The 24,591-nt window shown below is 31.2% G+C and overlaps 1 protein-coding gene and 1 pseudogene across 5 annotated transcripts in view; both read right to left on the bottom strand.

The window, feature by feature from the left end:
• The window catches only part of LOC145263075 (uncharacterized), a 426,101-nt gene that overhangs the window by 367,697 nt on the left and 33,813 nt on the right, over positions 1 to 24,591 (bottom strand). The gene's annotated exons all lie outside the window — the stretch shown is intronic.
• LOC145263514 (5S ribosomal RNA) lies at positions 17,577 to 17,693 on the bottom strand (annotated as a pseudogene).

The following is a 24,591-nucleotide window of genomic DNA, read 5'->3' as shown; positions in this document are numbered from 1 at the left end:
ACCAATCTATACAAGCACCTAATCTATTGATCTGCGTAATTTTAAAGTTTTGGAATTGTTTTCAAGGTGCTTCTTTTTCTGTTTCTGATTTTCAATTACTTTCTACTAATGACAATTAAAATGGATGCATGTAAAACTTGTAGGTTTAACGACAAAAAAATGTGAAAATTTAACAACAATACAATTAATAACTCACCAATCAGGCAAATGTTTGGGCCAGTTCTATATTTAAAATACAATGGGCACTATTTTCATAGAAATAATAATGAACTTATATTCGCTGCGTGTTATTGGTTCTGTCCAAGAAAATTTTTTTTTTTTTTTTTTTTTTTTTTACACTATCCAGAAAAATGTCAGCTTTATAGAGACACTAGTATGGCGACCCGATGTTGCCCAGGATTGAATGATGATCAACGAATCTTTCACACTCCAATATTTTTATTGTCATCGAAATCAGTGAAATTAAATCAATTGAGTGCCTGCTCTAGTTGGGGACTCATTGCGGTGCACTGAAAGGAAGCTTCAGATGCCTTCCCACAGTGACAGTCCATAATACATTGTAGTCTAGATTGCACTGTAGAAAACCTACTGTTGATTTTATAAAATTATTTTTATATATAATGGCTTAAATTAAAAGTTTAAAATGCAAAAAGTCAGATCATACTTTAATTGTGCTCTAAACAGAAACATTCATTTCAAACGGGTTCCTGTCATATCAAAGAGCCTACTGTTGATTTTATATGTAAAGCCTTTCGGCTTGTGTGGTCATAAAACTTTTCAAATGGACTTGTGTAAGGTGTTAACTTCGGTCCAAATCAACTGTTCCTTCTTTCATCGGATTATTTTGATTATTAATATTTATTGAAAACATTCCGATATAAAACCTATCCAAGAACACTGCCAAGCACATGAAATTCCTTTATGTGAAATTTCATAAAAATCAGCCTGACCGTTAATGAGTCAACAAGGAACCACACAGAAAGTTCTTTTTTATAATAGTAGAGATATTCATTGACTAAATATAATTTCTCATTCCTGGGAAGTTCTTTTTTATAATAGTAGAGATATTCATTGACTAAATATAATTTCTCATTCCTGGGAAGTTCTTTTTTATAATAGTAGAGATATTCATTGACTAAATATAATTTCTCATTCCTGGGAAGTTCTTTTTTATAATAGTAGAGATATTCATTGACTAAATATAATTTCTCATTCCTGGGAAGTTCTTTTTTATAATAGTAGAGATATTCATTGACTAAATATAATTTCTCATTCCTGGGAAGTTCTTTCTTATAATAGTAGAGACATTCATTGACTAAATATAATTTCTCATTCCTGGGAAGTTCTTTTTTATAATAGTTGAGATATTCATTGACTAAATATAATTTCTCATTCCTGGGAAGTTCTTTTTTATAATAGTAGAGATATTCATTGACTAAATATAATTTCTCATTCCTGGGAAGTTCTTTTTTATAATAGTAGAGATATTCATTGACTAAATATAATTTCTCATTCCTGGGAAGTTCTTTCTTATAATAGTAGAGACATTCATTGACTAAATATAATTTCTCATTCCTGGGAAGTTCTTTTTTATAATAGTTGAGATATTCATTGACTAAATATAATTTCTCATTCCTGGGAAGTTCTTTTTTATAATAGTAGAGATATTCATTGACTAAATATAATTTCTCATTCCTGGGAAGTTCTTTTTTATAATAGTAGAGATATTCATTGACTAAATATAATTTCTCATTCCTGGGAAGTTCTTTTTTATAATAGTAGAGATATTCATTGACTAAATATAATTTCTCATTCCTGGGAAGTTCTTTTTTATAATAGTAGAGATATTCATTGACTAAATATAATTTCTCATTCCTGGGAAGTTCTTTTTTATAATAGTAGAGATATTCATTGACTAAATATAATTTCTCATTCCTGGGAAGTTCTTTTTTATAATAGTAGAGATATTCATTGACTAAATATAATTTCTCATTCCTGGGAAGTTCTTTCTTATAATAGTAGAGACATTCATTGACTAAATATAATTTCTCATTCCTGGGAAGTTCTTTTTTATAATAGTTGAGATATTCATTGACTAAATATAATTTCTCATTCCTGGGAAGTTCTTTTTTATAATAGTAGAGATATTCATTGACTAAATATAATTTCTCATTCCTGGGAAGTTCTTTTTTATAATAGTAGAGATATTCATTGACTAAATATAATTTCTCATTCCTGGGAAGTTCTTTCTTATAATAGTAGAGACATTCATTGACTAAATATAATTTCTCATTCCTGGGAAGTTCTTTTTTATAATAGTTGAGATATTCATTGACTAAATATAATTTCTCATTCCTGGGAAGTTCTTTTTTATAATAGTAGAGATATTCATTGACTAAATATAATTTCTCATTCCTGGGAAGTTCTTTTTTATAATAGTAGAGATATTCATTGACTAAATATAATTTCTCATTCCTGGGAAGTTCTTTTTTATAATAGTAGAGATATTCATTGACTAAATATAATTTCTCATTCCTGGGAAGTTCTTTTTTATAATAGTAGAGATATTCATTGACTAAATATAATTTCTCATTCCTGGGAAGTTCTTTTTTATAATAGTAGAGATATTCATTGACTAAATATAATTTCTCATTCCTGGGAAGTTCTTTTTTATAATAGTAGAGATATTCATTGACTAAATATAATTTCTCATTCCTGGGAAGTTCTTTTTTATAATAGTTGAGATATTCATTGACTAAATATAATTTCTCATTCCTGGGAAGTTCTTTTTTATAATAGTAGAGATATTCATTGACTAAATATAATTTCTCATTCCTGGGAAGTTCTTTCTTATAATAGTAGAGATATTCATTGACTAAATATAATTTCTCATTCCTGGGAAGTTATTTTTTATAATAGTAGAGATATTCATTGACTAAATATAATTTCTCATTCCTGGGAAGTTCTTTTTTATAATAGTAGAGATATTCATTGACTAAATATAATTTCTCATTCCTGGGAAGTTCTTTTTTATAATAGTAGAGATATTCATTGACTAAATATAATTTCTCATTCCTGGGAAGTTCTTTCTTATAATAGTAGAGACATTCATTGACTAAATATAATTTCTCATTCCTGGGAAGTTCTTTTTTATAATAGTTGAGATATTCATTGACTAAATATAATTTCTCATTCCTGGGAAGTTCTTTTTTATAATAGTAGAGATATTCATTGACTAAATATAATTTCTCATTCCTGGGAAGTTCTTTTTTATAATAGTAGAGATATTCATTGACTAAATATAATTTCTCATTCCTGGGAAGTTCTTTCTTATAATAGTAGAGACATTCATTGACTAAATATAATTTCTCATTCCTGGGAAGTTCTTTTTTATAATAGTTGAGATATTCATTGACTAAATATAATTTCTCATTCCTGGGAAGTTCTTTTTTATAATAGTAGAGATATTCATTGACTAAATATAATTTCTCATTCCTGGGAAGTTCTTTTTTATAATAGTAGAGATATTCATTGACTAAATATAATTTCTCATTCCTGGGAAGTTCTTTTTTATAATAGTAGAGATATTCATTGACTAAATATAATTTCTCATTCCTGGGAAGTTCTTTTTTATAATAGTAGAGATATTCATTGACTAAATATAATTTCTCATTCCTGGGAAGTTCTTTTTTATAATAGTAGAGATATTCATTGACTAAATATAATTTCTCATTCCTGGGAAGTTCTTTTTTATAATAGTAGAGATATTCATTGACTAAATATAATTTCTCATTCCTGGGAAGTTCTTTTTTATAATAGTAGAGATATTCATTGACTAAATATAATTTCTCATTCCTGGGAAGTTCTTTTTTATAATAGTAGAGATATTCATTGACTAAATATAATTTCTCATTCCTGGGAAGTTCTTTTTTATAATAGTAGAGATATTCATTGACTAAATATAATTTCTCATTCCTGGGAAGTTATTTTTTATAATAGTAGAGATATTCATTGACTAAATATAATTTCTCATTCCTGGGAAGTTCTTTTTTATAATAGTAGAGATATTCATTGACTAAATATAATTTCTCATTCCTGGGAAGTTCTTTTTTATAATAGTAGAGATATTCATTGACTAAATATAATTTCTCATTCCTGGGAAGTTCTTTTTTATAATAGTAGAGATATTCATTGACTAAATATAATTTCTCATTCCTGGGAAGTTCTTTTTTATAATAGTAGAGATATTCATTGACTAAATATAATTTCTCATTCCTGGGAAGTTCTTTTTTATAATAGTAGAGACATTCATTGACTAAATATAATTTCTCATTCCTGGGAAGTTCTTTTTTATAATAGTAGAGATATTCATTGACTAAATATAATTTCTCATTCCTGGGAAGTTCTTTTTTATAATAGTAGAGATATTCATTGACTAAATATAATTTCTCATTCCTGGGAAGTTCTTTTTTATAATAGTAGAGATATTCATTGACTAAATATAATTTCTCATTCCTGGGAAGTTCTTTTTTATAATAGTAGAGATATTCATTGACTAAATATAATTTCTCATTCCTGGGAAGTTCTTTTTTATAATAGTAGAGATATTCATTGACTAAATATAATTTCTCATTCCTGGGAAGTTCTTTTTTATAATAGTAGAGATATTCATTGACTAAATATAATTTCTCATTCCTGGGAAGTTCTTTTTTATAATAGTAGAGATATTCATTGACTAAATATAATTTCTCATTCCTGGGAAGTTCTTTTTTATAATAGTAGAGATATTCATTGACTAAATATAATTTCTCATTCCTGGGAAGTTCTTTTTTATAATAGTAGAGATATTCATTGACTAAATATAATTTCTCATTCCTGGGAAGTTCTTTTTTATAATAGTAGAGATATTCATTGACTAAATATAATTTCTCATTCCTGGGAAGTTCTTTTTTATAATAGTTGAGATATTCATTGACTAAATATAATTTCTCATTCCTGGGAAGTTCTTTTTTATAATAGTAGAGATATTCATTGACTAAATATAATTTCTCATTCCTGGGAAGTTCTTTCTTATAATAGTAGAGATATTCATTGACTAAATATAATTTCTCATTCCTGGGAAGTTATTTTTTATAATAGTAGAGATATTCATTGACTAAATATAATTTCTCATTCCTGGGAAGTTCTTTTTTATAATAGTAGAGATATTCATTGACTAAATATAATTTCTCATTCCTGGGAAGTTCTTTTTTATAATAGTAGAGATATTCATTGACTAAATATAATTTCTCATTCCTGGGAAGTTCTTTCTTATAATAGTAGAGACATTCATTGACTAAATATAATTTCTCATTCCTGGGAAGTTCTTTTTTATAATAGTTGAGATATTCATTGACTAAATATAATTTCTCATTCCTGGGAAGTTCTTTTTTATAATAGTAGAGATATTCATTGACTAAATATAATTTCTCATTCCTGGGAAGTTCTTTTTTATAATAGTAGAGATATTCATTGACTAAATATAATTTCTCATTCCTGGGAAGTTCTTTCTTATAATAGTAGAGACATTCATTGACTAAATATAATTTCTCATTCCTGGGAAGTTCTTTTTTATAATAGTTGAGATATTCATTGACTAAATATAATTTCTCATTCCTGGGAAGTTCTTTTTTATAATAGTAGAGATATTCATTGACTAAATATAATTTCTCATTCCTGGGAAGTTCTTTTTTATAATAGTAGAGATATTCATTGACTAAATATAATTTCTCATTCCTGGGAAGTTCTTTTTTATAATAGTAGAGATATTCATTGACTAAATATAATTTCTCATTCCTGGGAAGTTCTTTTTTATAATAGTAGAGATATTCATTGACTAAATATAATTTCTCATTCCTGGGAAGTTCTTTTTTATAATAGTAGAGATATTCATTGACTAAATATAATTTCTCATTCCTGGGAAGTTCTTTTTTATAATAGTAGAGATATTCATTGACTAAATATAATTTCTCATTCCTGGGAAGTTCTTTTTTATAATAGTAGAGATATTCATTGACTAAATATAATTTCTCATTCCTGGGAAGTTCTTTTTTATAATAGTAGAGATATTCATTGACTAAATATAATTTCTCATTCCTGGGAAGTTCTTTTTTATAATAGTAGAGATATTCATTGACTAAATATAATTTCTCATTCCTGGGAAGTTATTTTTTATAATAGTAGAGATATTCATTGACTAAATATAATTTCTCATTCCTGGGAAGTTCTTTTTTATAATAGTAGAGATATTCATTGACTAAATATAATTTCTCATTCCTGGGAAGTTCTTTTTTATAATAGTAGAGATATTCATTGACTAAATATAATTTCTCATTCCTGGGAAGTTCTTTTTTATAATAGTAGAGATATTCATTGACTAAATATAATTTCTCATTCCTGGGAAGTTCTTTTTTATAATAGTAGAGATATTCATTGACTAAATATAATTTCTCATTCCTGGGAAGTTCTTTTTTATAATAGTAGAGACATTCATTGACTAAATATAATTTCTCATTCCTGGGAAGTTCTTTTTTATAATAGTAGAGATATTCATTGACTAAATATAATTTCTCATTCCTGGGAAGTTCTTTTTTATAATAGTAGAGATATTCATTGACTAAATATAATTTCTCATTCCTGGGAAGTTCTTTTTTATAATAGTAGAGATATTCATTGACTAAATATAATTTCTCATTCCTGGGAAGTTCTTTTTTATAATAGTAGAGATATTCATTGACTAAATATAATTTCTCATTCCTGGGAAGTTCTTTTTTATAATAGTAGAGATATTCATTGACTAAATATAATTTCTCATTCCTGGGAAGTTCTTTTTTATAATAGTAGAGATATTCATTGACTAAATATAATTTCTCATTCCTGGGAAGTTCTTTTTTATAATAGTAGAGATATTCATTGACTAAATATAATTTCTCATTCCTGGGAAGTTCTTTTTTATAATAGTAGAGATATTCATTGACTAAATATAATTTCTCATTCCTGGGAAGTTCTTTTTTATAATAGTAGAGATATTCATTGACTAAATATAATTTCTCATTCCTGGGAAGTTCTTTTTTATAATAGTAGAGATATTCATTGACTAAATATAATTTCTCATTCCTGGGAAGTTCTTTTTTATAATAGTAGAGATATTCATTGACTAAATATAATTTCTCATTCCTGGGAAGTTCCATGGGTCTTGCCAGTATATAATAATTCACAGGATGCTCCATTTTGATCGCAGCTTAACTACTGAGAACAGACACAAGCCAGGATACATTAAACAACATATTTACATATCTCATCAGAACAACAACAACGGCTGAAGAAAAAAAAAAAAAAAAAAAAAACATCAAAGTTGACCAAAACATTTGATTTGTAAGGTTTTTATCTATTTAAAAAAAAAAAAAAAAAAAAAAAAAAATTTCGTATCGATTTCGGTTTAAAAAAATAATTTCTTATATTTTCAATACTATCGCGCTTTTCAATGTAGAAATATTGGATATCTATTTAGTTAGTCTGTATTTTATACTTCGGAAAAGATCAAATCCAATTGGAGAAATTCAGTTTAAAAAAAGACCAATCTGACAACCCTGAACAAGCATATTAGAGTGGCTTCCCTTTGATGTAGCCTCCTTTTTGAATATCATTAGAAAAAATATATGCACGTTGTCGCAATGATGTGAGAAAGGAACTCGTAATTTCGACATGCAACGGGTCTTCAAGAAAGAAAGAAATCGGTACAACAGCACCGGTTGCCGTTAAATCATTCAGATAATTTCTTATCTAATTGTTCGTGCAGATTTGGGTTTTTTTTTGTTTTTGTTTATGCAAATGTTGAAGTTATATTTAAGTTTAAATTAGGACACCAAAAGTCATATTAAAACAACAAGGCTGATAACCATTAGTCGCGTGCTCTCGTGTAATGAATGAATGCGTGAATGTAGGATTGACACGAAATTCTTAAAGATAAACTAAAATGACCGAAAAAAAATGAGCTGAAATGACTTAAATAAAAAGTAAATGACTTAGAATGACTTTAATGAACTTAAGGATGAATTGAATGACCTTAAGAATGACTTGAATGCTTAAAAAGTAACTGGAATCCTTCAAAAACAACTTGAATGATCTGGAGAATGACTGGTTGTTGTAAAGTGGGTGATTATTTTACATTAAATTAATACAGAAAAGTGATCCCCCACTTTATATCACAAAGTTACAGCACTTTGATCTTGGCCAAAAGGCCAAGAAAAGCTTAAAAAGCTAAGAACAGCATCTATTAACAACAGACCTTTGATCTTAACCAAAAAGGCCAAGCACAAAAGGGTTACGGACAGACCGACAGACAGACTGACCGACCGACGGAGTGACTTATAGAGTCGCTTGCACGCGACTAAAAAAAAAAAAAAAGAATGATATCACAGCTTAACAAATACGAAGGACTCGTTAAAAGTTCCTCGCTTGAAATTTTTCTAAAGAGATCACCATTTCTATAATTCGTCTATCATACAAGAAAGAAGAAAAAAAAACGTTACGCATAGCAGAAATCAATAACTTAAGATTTGATCAGAAAAACTAGACAGATGATGAAGTACCAATTAAATACTGCTCTCCGGTCAAACATAAAAAAAAAAGAAGAAATATCAAGTACCCAATGGATGGCACGCAAAACGGAAATAAAATAACTGATAGTGTTGGACGTAAAAACCAACAACGTTACATCATCCTTCCCACAAGAATTTATCACACTAATATATGAAGATGATACCCTTAAGCATTGAGAGACACATTTAAATATCAAAATACATTTTTAATAATACTAGCAGGTTTACTTAGCGTTGTCTAAACCATAAAAAAAATAGAAAATGCTAGGTGTTAAGTTTCTCACCCCCTCCCTAGAAGAATATTTTTTTATGTCCGAAGCGAAAATAAAAATAACAAACTTAGGAGGCCTTCAAAGCGCTATTAAAAGCACCAAATAAAATTATGGGTGTCTCCATAGCACTACTCTTTCTTTGTAGAGAAATGATAATAGTTAAGAAACAAGAAATTAAATCCAGAGTTAACGTCTTTCAGTTTAGAATAAATGCTGCCCCATTTTCTAGGCTGTATAAATACACTAGCCTGGGTGCCCGGCGTTACTCGGGTGTTTGGAGGTGTGTGTTGAGGAAAAAAATAAATAAATAAATGAACGTGGAAAAAAAAAAAACCGTGACGTCTTTGCTGTTGCGTCCTTTGCCAAACCAGAAGTGACGAATGTTTAAATTAAGGCTAGTCAATCGAAAAGAGGGAATGACTTTCGAAAATATCAGCGAAAAAAGCGACCCCCCCTCCTTGTAGAAAAGTGCCCAGTTGAGGGTGAAGGAACTAATGTAATTTAGCCAACTTTTCGATATTTGTCAGTTGAAGGGTCGAGCTTCAAAATGATACCGATCTCGTGAAAATCCGTCGCCTCTATTGAAAGTTTTAGGCAGATATACAAACATACATATATTTAAACAGACAAGTGAGATTTATATTATAGATGACTAGCAGGGGTACCCGGCGTTGCCCGGGTGTTTGTAGGTGTGTGTGGTGTTAAATAAAAAAGAAACCGGGGTGGGGGGAGGGATCGAACCCGAAGCCCTGAGGCGAAGTTTGAAAATAAAATAGGCCAGCCAGAATGAGTTAGTGAAAAATGTTTGAAAGTCGTCGAGCGTGACGACGATGTAAGAATTGTTATAAGCGAAGTAAGAAAAGAAAATGTTTTAATTAAGCGGGGGGGGGTAATCAAAACATAAAAAAAACAACAAAAAATCTAACGTAAGGCAAACGAACGATGAAAACAGAAAAACGAACACGTACGTGAAAAATTGCTTAAATGAGACTGTTTCGATATTAAAATTTAAAAAATCGGTGGATACCCAGGTGTCGCTAAGAATAAGCAAAGTAAAAAAAAAAAAAAAAAAAAAAAAAAAAAGAAAGAAAAACCAGGAAAAAGAACATTACGTGAAAAATGGCTTAAATAATACAGGGTTCAATATTTAAATTTAAAAAATCGAAAAAAAAAAAAAAAACATCTCACACCACGATTCGAATCCAAAACGTTTAGATAATGAACAAACGCGTTAACCAACTGCGCTAAAGCGACGGAGATGAAGTTTACTCGGTTTTTCAACTATTTTAAGTAAATCAGGTCACGACGTCATGACGTCATCTGACGCATGCGTAGAATCGGGCAGCGTTACGAGAAACCCGTTTTTGTTGACAATTTTTCTGTGGAAAATTGTCGATTTCGGGGTGAAAAAGTTAACGTTTTTAGCCAATTTTTCGATATTTTTCAAGCGAAGGATGGGGCTTCGATATGTGTTTGTGAATTTTCGTCGCGTGTGTCAAAAGTTTTTAGCAGACACACAAACATACACACATACATACACGCAAACAAACATACATAGATTTTCGCTTTTATATATATATATATATATAGATAACATTAAAAATGTTTAGTCCTTGATAACATTAAATGTTCCAAATAGTCATTTGCTTCACAAGAAAAATTAAATCTTTTGTTCTAAATTTTAGATATTATTTTTCCATGATTATACCAATAGAAAAATAACTTTGTAGGAATTTGTTGTGTATTTTTTTAAGTTTTAATTGGACATAAAAACTGCCCTTTGTATAATAGAAGATAAATAATGAATTAACATTAATACTAACAAAAAAAAAAAAAAAAGCCAGTATATATATATATATAGGTAAAGTTTTCCAATGAACAACCTATTGTGACAATTTTTTTTTTTTTTTTTTTTTGATACACACTCTCCTCCCAAAAAATAGGGAGAAAGTAATTCATGGGAGAATGGTATTATGACCACAGAACAGATAATACATTACAACCCTCAAAAAAAGGAGGAGGTAATGCCTGAGAGGATAGTCTCTTAACAGAACAGATACTACACATCGCCTCCAAAGGAGGAGGTAATGCGTGGGTGGATTGTTTAATCACAATAGAGAAAATACATTACACTTTCTGCTGAATGGACCATCGAAAGATAATAAATCAATTTCTTTTTTAAATTGCTATTTGTCCAATCTTTAACAATTTACATATTTTGGAGAATGAGATTAAAAAATTAAAAAAGAAACATTTATTTATTTATTTATGGACTTCGATTTCTTGTCATAAATCATTTTTACCAAGAATTCTTCATAAGTTTTGGTTTCGGTTTTGATTATAGCTGATGGCACTCGAGTCATTTATTTTTTTATAAATAATTTTACCAAGAATTCTTCATAAGTTTTGGTTTTCATTCAAGCTGATGCACCCAAGTCATATAGATATATATATATATAATTCCACAGCCAAACAATGTCGCAGCTCACAAGAGCCATGACAGTCAACGAACCGGAAGTCCAAGACTCGAGTAGGTTCATTTCACAGTCGGATTTCAGCGCGGTTTGCTTGATCTGTGTTGGTTAATAGAAATTCTTGTGTGCGGGGCGTTTGCTCAGTTGGTAGAGTGCTTGCCTCGCATGCAAGAGACTCCGGTTTCGAATCCTGAGTTCGGATATGTCTAACTGATGAGCCCAAATGAGGGCGAAACTCAAGTCTTGGACTTCCGGTTCGTTGACTGTCATGGCTCTTGTGAGCTGCGACGTTGTTTGGCTGTGGAATTTATTATATACAATCTTTCACATTCTGAAAATCATATATATATATATATATATATATATATTATTTTATTTTTTTATTTTTTTTGAAATCGCAACTTTATAATATATAAAAATCGATAGAACATTTACATAAAGTTACATATAAACAATTGCATTTAAAGCAACGGTTTGAATTTTAAAACGATCTTTCCATTAAAAGGTACGAGATAGCGGGTGAATGTCTGGCACGAGCTAGAACAGAATAAGAAAATTGGGAAAAAAACAATTTAAATATTTCTATGTATGGGATTCACTCCTAAATTAATTAATCGATCATTATAAAGTTTGCAACAAATGATTGAAATGTGGGCTATATTTAGTTTAATTTAGCGTTATTCAAAGAGGATTTATAATCAATATCAGACATCCATTAATAAATCTTAACCAAATTTTAGTTTCTTTGTGGTATTTTGAAGGGTGTTTATGGGGGGCATTATATGGGTACAACCTTCCATTTGAAAATTTAAATATTTCAGATTTGCATAAAATTTGATCCATAGTCATTAGATATCAATCAAGCGAGATTCCTTAATTTCAATTTCCTCTATAGACCCCTTAAGCTTGAGCCTTGAATTTTAGACATTTTCTAGATTCAAATTCATGTGATTAACTTTACTAACGATTCTAGATATAGGGTTTAGTAGTATTATGCCTTTTTTTTTTTTTTTTTTTTTTTTTTTAAATTGTGCAAAATTTGTGTTCAAAGATATAATTTTAACCGTCCTAGGACGGGTATTCTTCTCATCACTTTTAAAGGAAAAGCTAAAAATGGTTAAAGTTTATGTAGAAATGAAAACTTATGAATAAAACGATTTTGATTTATGAAGGACTTTAAAAAAAAATCAAAAAAATCTGAAGGACGTAAAAAAAAAAATTTTTTTTAATTTGAAACAAAAAAAAAATTTGAAGGACGTAAAAAAAAAATTTTTTTTTAATTTGAAACAAAAAAAAAATTTGAAGGACGTAAAAAATTATTCTTTCATATCTGATGCTAAAAATTCAAGACTAATTCCTTTTACTTTATCTAAAAAAAAAAAAAAAGAAAAAAAGATCGCTATTTTTGGAAGTTAATAAAAAATAGCAGAAAAATCGAAGTAAATCCATGAATTGTAAATATTTTAAGGCAATCAATATATAAATTCACAACTGATTTTACACAACTGAACGCGCAACTATTTAAAGTATTTTATTTTCAACAATTGATTCTTCAAAAATATGATGACGTGGAAAATATTTTAGCCAATAAATCAAAATAGAATATGGAAAATTAATAATCGAAACTTTTTTTCAATTCTGAAGATAGACGATTATTATAGAAAAGGAACTTTGCGTGTATGTGTGTGAGAATTTGTTCTCTATGGACTCTGAAATGGCTAGGCAGATTTTTTTATGAAATTTTACATAAAGTTAATTAATGTGTCTGGGAGTGTTCTTACGTAGGTTTTGTATCAGAATGCGTCCGATAAGTTTATAAAATCAATAATCCAAAAAAGCCAATTAATATAACGTAATATCACACGTGGCAGTACGACTATTACAACAGTCATAGTGAACAAGTCAAGTGAACAACAAACAAATCGACCGCTTCCGTCTACACGATTCAACATGAACAACACCGTCGATGCGACCCGACACGATACTAAACACTTCTGTTGACATAACCTGGCACAGTCCCAAACAATTCCGTCAACACGACCCAGTGAGGTCCCAAATGACTCCGTTGACACAACCCGACATGATCCCAAACAACTCCATCGACGAACTCGTTTTTCTGGCGTAGGTAGGCTTGACTAAGATACTGACACAAGTTTTGCACATGTTCGCACATGCTCATCATATCACAGTGACACACCGTTGGATCACTGAAGTTAAGCAATGTTGAGCTTGGTCAATACTAGATGGGTGACAATTTAGAAACAGTAGGTGCTATATATATATATATATATATATATATATATATATATATATATATGAGAATGTCGACACTTCCCTGCAAGAGCTAACAAAAACTTAACGTAGTCATCTCCCTTAACGGGGATATACATAAGACTGAGGACTGCGTATGAATTTTATATTCCCATGAAACTTCCTTCTTTGGAGGAAGCTTATTTAACCTGGCTAGGGTGAATGCTGCTCTAATAGTAATAGTAGTAGTAGACTACTTTTAGCAGGAAAAATCTAATTTATAAAATTCACTATTTCTGTCTGTCTGTCTTCATATTTTCAAACTATCTCTTCTGAATTTAAAAGTCGCAGATGATTGGATTTTTTATGGGCCGTTTTTTTTATAGTTTGCACAAGAGCGCATTCAGTTTTTTTTGTGCATGCGTGTAAAAATTGGATGCATGCTGTTAACACTCCATAGAGCGTTTTGTCTCTCGAATTTTGCTGAAGTGCTCATAATTCCTAGTTGGCAACTTATTTCTTTTCCTCCCTCTTAGTACTCTCCTGACTCAGCGAGGGTATAGCACACATGGTATAGCGCAGTTGTATCTCTTGTTTTCCTTGGAGGTGAATCAGATTGAAAGGTAATGTTTATGTAATGAACTCCTAGTCATTTTTCTTGCTATTTCAATTTATGGAAACATTTTGTGTTCATCATGAATATTAAAAAAGTTTCACAAACTGATGCATCCTGTAAGTATTTTTAAATAAATGTGATCTAAGATTTTTTAATTTTTCCTTTGTTTATAATTTATTTTATTGTATTATTTTTTATTAATATTAACAAGATACAAGTAATTCAAACTGTTCAATAGGAACTGTAGATATATGCTGAATGAGCAGGATAACTATATTTAAAAAAAAATAACACTATAAACATTTTTGTATTGGGGTATGTAAACATCATATGGGACTAACCATGTTTTGAGCACCAATGTGACTAACGCGGAGTTAAGTGAGAGCCAAATCTCTATATAAATAAAATGAACTCATTTTTTCCCCCGTCTGATTTTCACCTTAATAGGATTAAAAATCAAGATATTTCATGCAAATATAATATGCACAAACGGCAGAACAATATCTGAGGTGTGTTATAGGCTTATTATTTCTCAAATTCCTCAATAATCTTAGATTTCTATACTTTTTCTGCTGAGAAGTCACGGCCAAAATCGGTTAAGATCAATGGAAGTGGTAAAATATTTTCTCTCTAAAAAATTCCTCCTCCCCCTGCCACCACTTAACACTGTTTGGGGATCGTTCACAAGGAGCAGTTGAGAAGAGAACACCGGTTTGGCTTCGCAGTTCTTTCATGTGAAGTTATTTAAAATCACTAAACTAAGCTGCAATGCTCTGTGGCGTAGTGGTTAGCGTGCTGGACAATTCACATTATATTTTCACGTTCGCGCCAACCTACCGTAGCTGGGGTTTTTTTTTTTTTTTTTCCTAAACAACTGGAATGGACTTTTCTTGGTGGCCGAACTGTTAACGTTGCAGATGTTTTTGTTTTTTTTTTTCACACTTTATTTTCCTACTTTTACTCATGACTCTGGGTTTGATCCTTCCTACTTACCTACCATAACATTTTTTAAAACTTCCCCCCCTCCCGTCCCGGAAACAAACACTCGGGCAACGCCAGGTACCCCCGCTAGTTGGAAATAATCTGCAAATTGATCTTTAAAGTGTTCTGTAATTGTCAAAGCTAAAAAGTATCCTTTAGACTTGTGTGAGATTCGAACTCTGGTATTGTCATTGCAAAAACTACTACCTTAGTAACGTGTACCATTTCTTTTTTGATGACCAATCACATGGTTCTGTTTTGGCGCGAACAAACAAACTTCAAAAACAATTTTTTGACAGTATATCGATTTATTTTTACTTGAATTCCTTAGAGTTTCCATTCGTGCTAGGCAACAGAATCTTCTTCTGACCAACTTGCCCTCGTGGTGAGATATATAAATGCAAAAAAAAAAAAAAAAAAAAAAAAAATGTGGTCAGATGTATTTAATGATTTTTTTAAACGCTCTTTGGGTATAAAAGAGTGATTAACTGAAATGATGATGATGACACCCCCCACCCATCTCTCGCCTTTTACTCCCCCTTCCTCCACTCAATTTCAAAAGAAGCATTGTATTCGGAAGATTGAGGGCTTTTCACCGAAATCTCGACAACCCTTGCTCGGTTTCCTATAACGTGATTAAACAACACCCTTTTGGCCAAGAGCAAGGAAAATAAATACAGACCAGGCATCCATTAATACCTGCACTCTGGAAAAATTCTCAAGAGATCTCTCTCTCTCACTCACACACACACACACACACACACACACACACACACACACACACACACACACACACACACACACACAGTGGCTGTTCATTTTCCATGCTTTCCTCAATTTCTTTGAACTTGGAGTCATAACAGCTATGAATCATCCATGCCCATGAAATGGTCTATTTGTACGAAGGTTGAGACTAGCAAGACTACTCAAAGTTTTCTTATTGAATTCACAATGCTATACACGGACGCCCTTTCATAGCATGCGGAAGGGGAAGGGGCGGTTTTGTCCGGTCGTAAAATACGCTTAAATATGATATTTTAATTTGTCCAGATTTCGTATATATTATTATAGAGACTTGATTTCAAAAGTTTAAAAAAAAAAAAAAAAAAAAAAAAATTGGGGTGCCATCAGCTAGAATCGAAACCAAAAGCAAAACTGTAGCATTCAGAACTGGTGACGTTACCACTGTACCAACGTGACACGCATATCAACTGATTAAAAATTAAAAATTAAACTAAGATGAATGTACAAAATGTTAAACGATTTTTTTCAATTTTGACCCATTTTTTGCCCCCGTAAAAACTGTTTCAACCAGCTAAAGACCCATAAAAGAATGATCCATAAAAAGTCCAATCACCTGCGACTTTTAATTTCAGAAGAGATAGAGTTTGAAAATATGAAGAAAGGCAGTGAGTTTTATAAATTAGATTTTTCCTACCAAAAGTAATCTACTACTACTACTATTAGAGCGACATTCACCCTAGCCAGGTTGAATAAGCTTCTTCCAAAGAAGGAAGTTTCATGAGAATATAAAATTCACAAGCAGTCCTCAGTCTTATGTATATCCCCGTTAAAGGAAATGACTACGTTAAGTTTTTGTTAGCTCTTGCAGGGAAGTGTCGACATTCTCTTATATACAGCACCTACTATTTCTAAACTGTCACGAGCTAAAATCGATAGAGCACCACAAGTGTATTTTGATGTTTAGGAAAATATCTGCATATTGAACGTGTTTTTACGAAAATTGAGGGAAGTAACAATCTTGTATTTAAATACTTAGAGATTTATAAAGAATCGGAATCAGTAATTGTATCAGAATCGGGAATTTTGCACGGAATCGGGGAAAAATATTGGAATCATAACTAATATATATATAACTTTGTCCTCATGTCAGAGAACAGGTAATTTAATTAATTAAATTTTGATTTTTAAATTTAAAAAATTTTAAAACTTTTAAATTATAAATCACATTACTTAATATTGAATTAGCTCTAGGACATTTAACTATCGAGCTTATTATATATCTAAATTACAACGAGCATTTCCTGTATTTTAATTAAACTAGTAATTTCACTATTACATTAAAATACACTTAGCTCTTTAGACTATTATTCTAATCTCCTTTATATATATATATATATATATTGGAGGATGGAGGTTCATCTCTCCTTCCTCCTGAAGTTACACATGGCTATATCATATGTAGCAGGCTGGTTAATCCATAGCCCTTGAGCCCCTGGAGGGGCATAGGCCATCTACAACATTTTTTTGTAGATGTTTTTGTAGCGAGGAGTTCTTTTTACAGGGTGCGGGTACTGGCCCCATGTCCAACCTTCCCAGAAGGTACATACAGCGCCTAGTCTTCCCAGATGGTCACCCATCTGGTACTGGCCAGGCTCAACGTTGCTTAACTTCGGTGATCTGCCGAGAACCGGTGTGTCAACGTGATTGTGCTGTACAAGCTGGTTAATAATGTTTATTTAAACTCATTTCTTGAGAGAAATCAGATTTAATTTCTTCAAATTCTCCAGAAGTTATGTCTATAGTTTCAAAGTATAAGATCTGAGTAAAACTGCCTTCCCCGCCTTCTACTATTCTACCTATGCAGATTGAAAGATCTTGCAGAGTTCAACGATAATGTAAAAGATTGTGTAAAGAAGTAGGGAAACCGTCGACTCACCCGATGCTTCAAAGAGACAAAAAGAAGGAAAAGATGGATGTATTATCTGACTCATGAAAACCCATCATGTAAACATTTTCATTATTGTTTCGTTTTCTTTTTTTTAAATCGATATATTCATTCAATTAAAAAGAAAAGAAACGTTTCAGAATAAAAGAAACTTGTTCGGTCATGTGCAAGCCGACCGCCATGTTCAAAGCTACAACAAAAACAGACATGTGACAGCCATCACCAATTCGCAACAGATGTTAGCAAATGTAACTCTGAGGACCATTTTTAATAGTAAGACAGTCTCAATGAAAAGAAATTTTTTTTTAAATCTCATCTGATCCAAAATGCAAAATACTATTGTCCAACCTTCAAGATAAGATCAGAATGTAGAATCAGTTTGGTCAGAGAAGCGGTCAGTTTTTCTATACTAACATGTGTTTTTTCTTTTGCTCTTTTTTGGAGAAGTAGATTTTAGACACATTAAAGAGAAAAGAAAAAAGAGAAGAGAAAAAAGAAAAGAAAAAGAAAAAAGAAAAAAGAAAAAGAAAAGAAAAAAGAAAAGAAAAAGAAAAAAAGAAAAAGAAAAAGAAAAAAGAAAAAGAAAAAGAAAAAAGAAAAAGAAAGAAGAAAAAGAAAAAGTAGAAAAAAGAAAAAGTAGAAAAAAGAAAAAGAAAAAGTAGAAAAAAGAAAAAGAAAAAGAAAAAAGAAAGAGAAAAAGAAAAGAAAAAAGAAAGAAAAAAAGAAAAAGAAAAAAGAAAAAAAGGAAAAAGAAAAAAAGAAAAGAAAAAAGAAAAAAGAAAAAGAAAGAAAAAAGAAAAAGAGAAAAAGAAAAAGAAAAAGAGAAAAAAGTGGAAAAAAGGAAAAAGACAAAATAAAAAGGAAAAGACAAAAAAGAAAAGAAAAAACAAAAGAAAAATAAGAAAAGAAAAGAAAAAACAGAAAAAAAGAAAAAAGAGAAAAAAAAGAAATAAAAAGAAAAAAAAAGAAAAAGAAAAAAAAGAAAAAAAAAGAAAAAAAAAAGAAGAAAAAAAAGAAAAAGAAAAAAAGAAAAAGAAAAAAAAGAAAAAGAAAAAAAGAAAAAAAGAAAAAGAAAAAAAAGAAAAAAAAGAAAAAGAAAAAAAGAAAAAGAAAAAAAAGAAAAAGAAAAAAAAGAAAAAAAAGAAAAAAAAGAAAAAAAAGAAAAAAAAAAAAAGAAAAAAAAAGAAAAAAAAAGAAAAGAAAAGGGGAAAAAGAAAAAAGAAAAGGGGAAAAAAGAAAAAAGGAAAAAAAAGAAATAGCCTAACTTTGTCCTCATGTCAGAGAACAGGTAAATATTAGGTTGAGAAGAAAGTTCTTATAGAATGTTTTTTTTATTTTGATTTCAAATGACGAATTTTCAAATAATTTTCGTCATTTAATGCCTTTACTTTACATATGATTTTAAAAACCGTTTTTCGCTCGATCTAACCGTTTCAATAACAATCGTTGTCTTTTCAGAACGTTGAATACAAGATGAAAAAAAGAAGCAACTTCGCACAATTTTTTATTATTTCAATTCAAGCAAGGCCAAAAAGCTCGCAATATCAATGAAGCTTTTGCCCCAGGAACCACTACTGAACGCACAGTACAATAAAGGTTCAAGAAATTTCGTGGCGGCCACAAGAGATATGAAGATGGTTAGCAATCGTATGTTGACAATGATCAATTAAGAGCCTTAGTCGAAGCCAATCCATGCAGAACTGTTTGAGAACTTGCTTTTGAATTGGACGTAATGTATACGACGATTTCTAACCACTTGAGAGAGATTGGAAATACAAAAGACTTGATAAGTGGATTCCTCACGAATTGAACGACAACCAAAAGAAACAATGTTATGAAGTGTCATCTTCCTTTCTTCCCTTCTTTTATGCAACAAGAAGGGCTCATTTCTCGACCGTCAGGTTGTAACTTGTGATGAAAAGTAAGTTCTTTACGATAACCAGCGACGCTCAGTTCAGTGGCTAAATGCCGATGAAGCTCCACAACACTTCCTGAAGCCAGAGTTGAAACAAAAAAGGTCATGCTGACTGTCTGGTGATCTATGAACGGTCTCATCCATTAGTTTTTTTTTTTTTAATGCAGGTGAAACCATTACGATGGAGAAGTACTGTCAACAAATGGATGAAATGCATCAGAAACTTTTACAACAACACCCAGCATTAATCAACAGAAAAGGCCCAATCCTCCTCCACCACAATGCCCACCTGCATGTTACTAAACCAACCCACCAGAAGTTGAACGAATTGAGCTATGAAACTGCCTGGAAATACAAAAAAAATCTATAGAGCTACAGTAATGGGAAATTTGAATTATTTATTCATGCTTGTTCATATTTAATTTTATTTTAATTTTTTTTTTTTTAAATAGATTTGGGAATCTTCAGTAGAACGAGCCCTGGAGTGAATGTGGTATTTTGGTTACTGAGGATTCAAACTAGGAAGATTATAAACATATAAAAGATACAGTCACAATGATGACCTTACAATCTCCCCCATAACCACACGCTTTTGAATGGCCTAGCGCCGAATTTATTTTTGTATTTTTTCAGAAATAAATTTTTCAAAAGTAGTAAAAAAAATATATATATATATATATATATATATATATATATATATATATATAAGGCAAAATGTGTGTGTGTGTGTGTGTAGACATGTCCGGCAAGGGTTTTTTTTTTTGGGGGGGGGGGCGCTCGGTCGGGTCACTCCTTAAAACTTTTTATATACTGTCTAAATCATAATATCTACGAGTTATGAACGGAGGTCACATCTATCGTTAATTCGCCCGACTTTTATGCGCTATTTTCAAGATTTTTTCGATCGCAGCAACTTTGTTTCGCTTTTCAGTATAAAAAAGCGAAACTGAAGTCGCACCATCAATTCCCTGGCATTCGTGGCAAGGACGTCCACAAAGCAAATCGGCTTTGATCAATGCGGCAAAATCGTCATATCAGACAATTGCTTTTCAAATGGACACCCCCATGTTTTATCTTGGGTAAACAAACAGCTAAAGTTGGGGAAAGAAAAACTGCCTCGCAGCAAAACTTAACTGCCAAATATGTTTGACCTCATTATCATTAAATTGCGCACCTGTCAACTTTATAAGCATTAAATTAAGTTTTCACTTCCTCTCCCCTCGTCGCCGAGCGGGTTAGATGTCACGTTCCCCCCCCCCCTTTCTTTTCCACCTTCGCGTCAACGCTTCGAGTTCGAGCCTACTTTCCTACCAAAAATTTTTTTTCCTTTTACACCTCCAAACACCAGGGTTTTGTTTTTAATCTACCCCCCAACATACCTACAAACACCTGGGCAACGCCGAGTACCCCCCCCCCTCATATATAACAAAATCATCTATTCACATGTTTGTCCCCACAGGAAAACAAACTTTTCTTTTTTATTGTCTAAAAAAAAAAAAAGAAAAAAAAAAGAATGTTATTAAATTCGTTCGGCTTCCTTTGGTAGTTTGTACGCTATCCAGCTGTTCGGTGAATGTTTATAATTGTAAAGATGGCGGTTTCAATCCCGATGGCCTTGAGCACTCATGCAACTGCTAAAGAATGCACCAACTCTAACGTTTGCACAGTTAACAAATAGTAGAATCGATTTTCGAATAAAAACATCTTTTCATCGATATTGGAGTTTGTGTCAACCGATAGAAAATGATTCCAGGTGTAGCCTTAGCTTTTACAATATTACACAATCTAATTTTAAAAATACTTTCTTTTTTTTTAGTACAAAAGTTCGCTTAACTCTTGTTGAATAACGATGATAATCATATGTGCTTTTTTTTCGGTTTTTGATATTTTAAGTTTTCTAAAAAAAATTTTTTTTTAATTTTTAAAAAATGAATACTGAATTACGTCTTTGAATTTTTGAGATGAGGATTCGTTGTTCATATTATTTGGATTCATTGAACTACTGTTCTCATCTTCAATGTCATTTCCACAACGTTTCGCTCGATACAACCTCTGACCTTCTTCAGGTGTATCTTATCGAACTCGGGGAAGGTTTCTGTTGAACTTGGGAATCTGGACGAAATTTTGAGCAGAACCCTTTATTTACTTCACGGGAGTCGCATGTTCTCGTTCTGTCAGCCGTGACTGGATAGAGATCCTAAGTAATTCGGAATTGTATTTTTCGGTCGCTCACACTGAGAATTGAACCTTCAGGAGAAGGTCATTTTTACAATTGATTTTTCCAAGTATACTAACTACTGCGTCACAGGTCCTTATAGCAAGAGCATGGTACCCCCATGAATTAAATAAAGGGTCCTGTTTGAAATCCTGTCCAAATTCCAGAGTTTGACAAATATTTCAAAGTTCGACAAAATAGACTTGAAGATGGTTGGATGTTACATCGATCGAAACGTTGTGAAAAGATGAGAACAATAGTCCAATAAATCCAAATAATACAGGATATTGAATTTTTTTTTTTGTAGGACAATACATTTTTTTACCCTTTTGCTTACCCCTGATGACGGCAGAGTTAGACATAAGGTCAGTTTTAATGTGGGTGAAATCCAACCTCCCAAAGAAAAGTTATCTTGGATTAGGACAAAAATTTAAATTATCTCAGCCCAGAAGGATTTCACCTTCCCTAACTGAGAATAGATAAAGTGTAGCACCAGAACAGGTATAACACTTTACTCCTTGCTAAAAAACCAGAGCATGGTAGTTCCAGAAGTTTTTGTTTGCGTTGTCAACAGAAACGGTTACTGTTTGGGTTAATGAAGAGAACGTTTATGTGTTTGTTTGTTTGTTTTTTGGAGGAACACACAATAATTTCATTAAATTTAATTTTGTAATAAAAAAAAAAAGAAAAAAAAAAAAGAAAAAGGAAATTCTAATTAATTGGAATATTTTTGAAAATTATTGATTATGTCTGTTTACAAATGTTCATTTTTTTCCTTAGAATTTGAAAGACTTTTCTAGCTCAGAAAAGTCTTTTAAATGACATTGGTCTTTATACGTTAATGCGGATAACGCAAAGTTTATAACTTTCAATGCGGAGGGCGAGATCAAAGCTCCAGATGGAACAACACTGAAAGAAGTCACTGAGTTTACATAACTGGACAGCAACATAGATTCCATGGAGAGAGATATCGAAATTCGCATCTCAAAAACATGGGCTGCATTGAATGCAGTCAGTATGGACTTCAAGGAACTGATAAACTGAAAAGGCAGTTCTTCAAAGCAGTGGTGGAGTCTGTCTTTGTTTACTGCATGACATGAACACTCACCAAAAGATTGGAAAGACAGCTAGACGGCACATACACCTGTATGCTAAAAACAGTGTTAAATATATCTTGGCAAGCTCATTCCACAAAGCAGCAACTTTATGGCAACCTACCTGCTATATCTACAACCATCAGGGAGCGACGTTTACGATTTTCCGCTCACTGGCAGAGGACCAATCAAGAGCTGATGAGAAATGTATTGTTGTGGATTCCGTGGCATGGATACACAAGCATAGGATAATCTAGATCTACGTACATCCATCAAATTGCATATGACACCAACCGTGATCCTGAAGATTTGAGGCAGTTGATGGAAGACAGGGAAGTCTGGTGAGAGAGAGAGCCACATTGGTTGGTTACGGAGCCCGACCAGACAGATATAGCAATATATAGAATTTGAAATAAAATTTTCTTAAAATGTTCAATTTTTTTTTTTGTTTTGTTTTTTTGTACAAACTGCATCAATTTCTTCAAATTATTTTGCTTACGTGACTAAAAGTTTCAGCAATTACATTATTCATCAAAAATAACTTAAAACAATTATTTATTAATGCCCGGGCGCTTGGGTGTTTGGAGATGTGTGTTGAGGAAAAAAAAAAAGGCTCGAACCTGTACCGTGAAGAAGGAAAAGAATGTGAAAAAAAAAAAAAAATGTGACATCTTTGCCGTTGCATCCATTGTCAAACCGGAAGTGGTGAAGATTTAAATTAAGGCTAGTCAATCGAAAAGAGGGAATGACTTTCAAAAATATCGGCAAAAAAAGCGACCCCTCCCTGTAGAAAAGTGCCCACTTGAATGTGAAGGAATTAATGTTTTTAGCCAATTTTTCGATATTTGTCATCCGAAGGGTCAAGCTTCAAAACGATACCGATCTCGTGAAAATCCGCCGCCTCTGTCAAAAGTTTCAGGTAGGCATATATGATAATTGCAACGTCTTGTAACACGAGTGCCACTCCCTCAGACACGAGCCCAAAAATGACTTCCATCGCCACAGGACCATTTTAATAAACAAATGTCTGAGGGAGTATCTATACACAGATAATTAATTTAAATTGAATAAAAAAATTACCTTGGATTTATTTTATGTAATGTACATTCTGTTGCAATTTAAAAACACTGTCTTTCATCTAGCATCTAGATATAAAATTTTCAATGATTTTTTTTAAAGGGCAACAAAATATACATTGCATAAAATAAATCCAAGGAAATTTTTTTATTTAATTTAAATCAAATTTTTATACCTTACTTTGTAAAATTAATAAAAGTGCACTTTGAAGATAAATAAATTTCAAATTGAATCTTGTACCTTTATTTTTAAAGCCTATAGTAAAAACATTTTGTTTAACAATTTTCATGCCTTGGATGAAATGCTTTTTCTAACTTGTATATAATATTCAATAGAGGATTGATTCTATATTAATACATACGCAATCTG

Source organism: Euprymna scolopes, chromosome 38 (genome assembly GCF_053919585.1).
Source record: "Euprymna scolopes isolate OS-2025 chromosome 38, ASM5391958v1, whole genome shotgun sequence".
Lineage (NCBI taxonomy): Eukaryota > Metazoa > Mollusca > Cephalopoda > Sepiida > Sepiolidae > Euprymna > Euprymna scolopes.
Note: the sequence above shows the minus strand (reverse complement) of the source record. Positions and strands in the feature narration are given on the sequence as shown.